General features: G+C 49.4%; 1 protein-coding gene and 1 long non-coding RNA gene across 6 annotated transcripts in view; one reads left to right on the top strand and one right to left on the bottom strand.

The window, feature by feature from the left end:
- Window positions 1–987: 987 nt before the first annotated feature.
- The window catches only part of IKZF4 (IKAROS family zinc finger 4), a 32713-nt gene continuing 29311 nt past the window's right edge, over window positions 988–4389 (top strand). For 3 of the 5 annotated variants that reach the window (XM_017519388.2, XM_017519387.2, XM_037735179.1), the window contains exon 1: window positions 988–1288. The gene's annotated coding sequence lies outside the window, so the exon portion shown is untranslated. The remainder of the gene's footprint in view (window positions 1289–4389) is intronic. The other 2 variants (XM_037735182.1, XM_037735180.1) reach the window with 1 other exon arrangement.
- Window positions 3601–4389, bottom strand: part of LOC108296802 — a 13525-nt gene continuing 12736 nt past the window's right edge. Inside the window, exon 2 of the long non-coding RNA XR_001821981.2 lies at window positions 3601–3777. This is a non-coding gene — a long non-coding RNA (uncharacterized LOC108296802). The remainder of the gene's footprint in view (window positions 3778–4389) is intronic.

Raw genomic sequence — 4389 nt, 5'->3', positions numbered from 1 at the left:
TCAAAAAAAAAAAAAAAAAAAAATTAGCTGGGTGTGGTGGTGGGCTACTTGGGAGGCTGAGGCAGGAGAATTGCTTACACCCAGGAGGTGGAGGTTGCAGTGAACCAAGATCGCGCCACTGCACTCCAGCCTGGGCGACAGCGAGACTCTGTCTCAAATAAAATAAGTAGGCTTCCTTCTCAGGTCTGGCAATATCTGCAGTGGCACCTAGGTGATTGACCTCAGGATACCACAAAGGTGACAAAAACATGTACCCTCCAACTCCTCTCCCAACAATTCCAATACACTTGGCAGGAAAGGTAAAGAATGCTAGGAGTTTACAATCAACATTGTCTTAAGAGGTTGTGAAAGTAAAATAAATCTTGGGGCCCCAGAATCACTGAGCTAAAGGGAAAAGTCAAGCTGGAACTGGTTAGGGCAAACTTGCCTCCCATTCAAAGTTATCCCTCTACTCACTGAGATAAATGCGTAACTGATTGTCTCCTTTGATAGGAATACAACCATTTGCCTCTTCTCTACCTATGACCTGGAAGTCCCCTCCCAACTTTGAGTTGTCCTGCCTTTACATATATTGATTGATGTCTCTTGTCTCCCTAAAATGTATAAAACCAAGCTGTGCTAGGATCACCTAGGGCACGTGTCAGGACCTCCTGAGGCTGTGTTACACGAGCATGTCCTTAACTTTGGCAAAATAAACTTCCGAAATTGAGACCTGTCTCAGATTTTGGGGGTTTACATGGTACAGCGGGAAAACGTGGCTCTAGGGGCAGATGTGCCAGGCCACATAGGGCGTCCAGTATGTGCTTAGATTGCAAACTGGGCGCAGAATAAAGGCTAGTCTTTGGGCTACCTTCGGCAGGTGACGGTGACTTTCGGACTTAAATCTTTCGGCGCTCAGCTACTCTCCCCTAGCTCCTCTCCCTTTTTCCCCAGCAGTCTCCCCGGCTAAGGGACGCTCGGTGTTCGGCCACGCCGCCTGTCGCCCGGTAGTAGGACCGGAAGTTGTTAGGGGGATGGGGACGGCTGTAATGGGGGGGAATATTTGGGGGGGCAAGTCCCTTCTCAGGTGAAGCTGCTGATGGACATGGAGCCGCCGCCGCCGCCACCGCCTCTGAGCGCCCGGGTCCTGGCTCCGGCCCGGCGATTGCCGCCGCCTCAGTGACCTCACTCCCCCCGCACTGGGCCGCCCGGGCCAGAGTGGGGGACCCCTGCCGCCCCGCCTCCCTTTCCCCCAACACCGTCCCCTCTCCCCGACCCTTCACAGCCTGCGCACGCGGAGACGCCTCAGGTGAGTGAGGGGCGGGGCTTGGGGGGCAAAGCGGGGGCGGGGCCTCGCTGGCCGGGGGCGGGGCCTGAGGGGCTCGGCCTTTAAAGGAGGGGGAGACGTGGGCGAGGGAAGGGGCCAGGCTGGGCGAGGGGCGCGGGTTGGGCAGGGGTCCGAGGGATGGAAGATGGCCGGAGGAGTTTGGCCCAAGGCACCAGTATTAAGAGAGTGGTAACAAGGACTTGGGGGTCCTAAAAAGGCGGGAGACGGATCAAGACAGGGGGTCTGAGGACAGGCAGGAGCTGGCAGGCCCGGGGCTCCTCCGTGGGGATGTGGCTTGGGTATACAGCAGAAGGACAGAGAGGAGAAAGGAGCAGCAGAGAGGGTATCTAACAAAAAAAGGAGGGACCCGGGTGTTGGGTCGAGGAATGCTGAAGACAGGAGTCTGGAGAGAAAAATGTGGGCCTAAGTAAGAAGATCTGGGAGGTAATGAGCATATTGGGAGAAACCTGTAGAGAAGAAACTTAGGATGGAGTGAGAAGTGCACAGCATAGGGTGAGAGGTATAGGGAACTTAGGAAGCAAGTCTGGGAAGGAAGAGATTCACTTCCTAAGAGCCCTAAGAAAGAAATGCAACAGAGAAGCCCCAGGGCAGACATCCAGATGGGAGCTGCAAACTTGGGAAGCAGGCTGCCTGTTTCCTGTGTACCAAAACAGCCCTCCCAGTACCTCCTCACACAAACCGCATCCCGTTATTTTCTTGCCCCTTGTCTGCTAGAGTTGTAGGTTCTCACTTTTTAAATTTTCTATGTTATTTCTGTGCCTTTAAAAAATATATATGACTAGTCCTGTCTGGGAACAGTGGAATGTCTAATGGAACGTACCCCATTCCCCCTCCAAGGTCAAGAGCTTCCGGGAATTTTTTTTTTTTTTAGACGGAGTTTTGCTCTTGTTACCCAGGCTGGAGTGCAGTGGCAGGATCTCGGCTCACTGCAACCTCCACCTCCCCGGTTCAAGCGATTCTCCTGCCTCAGCCTCCTGAGTAGCTGGGATTACAGGCCACCATGCCCAGCTAATATTTTATAATTTTAGTAGATATGGGGTTCCACCATGTTGGCCAGCCTGGTCTCGAACTCCTGACCTCAGGTGATCCACCTACCTTGTCTCCCAAAGTGCTGGGATTACAGGTGTGAGCCATCACACCTGGCTGGAAAATATTTTTGCATACCTTATTTTACCTCATTCCCTTCTCACATAAACAAAAATGTCTACTGTTGTGACTCTTATCAACCCTCACTTGTATGTCTAGGAGCTCCTACTGTGCCTCTCTCCCCAGCATCAATGGTGGGCTTGGTATGTTCCCGACATGCTCACATGTCAACTTTAGGTGTTCCATCATCATGGTTAACCAGATGACCACTGAAGCCTGTCTCCCCTTACTGACACTTGCTCACTTCGCCTGGGTGACGATACATGTTCATGTCCTTAAGGAAGCATGAAAATGTTGTCTGACTACCTAGAATAGTTCCACTTAAGATAACTCAGATTCTGAGAACAAGACCAGATAAAAGGCCAAATCAGACAATCTTTGAAAACATAGTGTTTCATTTGGTTGGGGTGTATGAAATGCCCAGCTGGTAATCCCTCACCTCCTCATGGACCTGCCAGTAGGTCAGTGAATCTTGCTCTGTGGTTTGCAGGAGGACTTCAGCTTTCCCTGACAGCCTAAAGCCAGAGAGTCCAGACAGCACCTTGGGTCATGAGAACAGTCAGATGAGTAGCTCCTGAGATAAAAATAAAATCTTAAAAGAAGAAAATAGCCTTACCATTGGGAATCAGGAGAAGTTTCACTGGAGCTGCTGGGGTGGGCTTCAGGGTGGTGCGAGCTGCCCTCATTTCGGCAGCTTCAGAATTATACCTTGCCCTTGTCAATGGAAGTTGATGTCTCAAACACAAAATATAATGTCTTTGTTGCCCACTGAGTGCAGTTAGTTAGCTAGCTGAATTGTAGCTTCTGGGCAATCCCCTTCCTCTGAGTAGGTTAAGGGTAAGGCATATTTCAGGACTTGGCTCAGAAATAAGTCCTGACTTTTTTCCAGTGAAAATGCAACTGAAAGTCTCTTTATGTCCTCTTAGTTTGAAATCTGCAGCTTGAACTTCCCAGCATGGGAGAAACTTATCCCACCTTTCACCCTGCCCCCTCACAACACACACGCACCAGTATCCACAAAGGAATTATTTTTTTCCACAGCTGACCATCTCTCTTTCTCTCTCTGTACACACACACACACACACACACACACGCACACACACACGCCAAAGAAAAAGAAAGATAGATATTTCTAGCTTCATTTTACTCTGTAGGAACAAATAAAAGTGGGACCCTGTGAGTGTGGACAATGCCACAGGCAGAGGGACTCCCTTTCTTTATTGGTCTGTTGACTCTGCTGGAGAAAGCTTTGAATTCCAGGCTTTGATTTGCTTCCTCTTCTTAGAAGAGTTATGGACTCTGTTCTGGAAACAGAGAGATAAGTTCAAAGTTTATGAGACAAAAGCATCTAAGAAAGGGTAGTGCTGATATGAATGACCTGGTCCACCTGGGGGTAGGATCCACATTGTAGGCTCTGATGCAATACATATGCTGCAGTAGTCCTCAAACTAAGAGACCTTGTTTCTACCTTAAAGAGACTTAATGACCATCTAGTTTGGTGTTTTCCTCAGGCCCAATATCTCTGAAAAGAGACATAAGAGGAAGAGGATTATTTATCTTCCCATCCATAAGCCTGTGTTTCCAGTTCAAGGATTTAGGTCACCAAGATGCAGACCCAAAAAACCGTCCATTTAATAACCCAAGAAAGAAGGCAAGCACGGTGGCCCAAATCTTCCAACTGGGGCAAGATTTAATATAGTGTTCCAGTGGAAAGAAGCCTCTAATGGTAACCTGGGCTTTGCATGTCCTACTTCTGTAGTTAACCAGATTGGTGACTGTAGGCTTAGTTTCTTCTGTTAGAAACCAGGAGACTGTAGATCATCTCTCAACTCCATTTCAGCTCCAGGATTCCACAGGTCCTGGAGTACCTCTGCCCCAGACCCTCCACATGAAGAAGAGAGGCTTACCAAATTGGA

Source organism: Cebus imitator, unplaced genomic scaffold (assembly GCF_001604975.1).
Source record: "Cebus imitator isolate Cc_AM_T3 unplaced genomic scaffold, Cebus_imitator-1.0 Scaffold741, whole genome shotgun sequence".
Taxonomy (NCBI): Eukaryota; Metazoa; Chordata; class Mammalia; order Primates; family Cebidae; genus Cebus; species Cebus imitator.
This window is presented reverse-complemented; position numbering and strand designations above follow the sequence as displayed.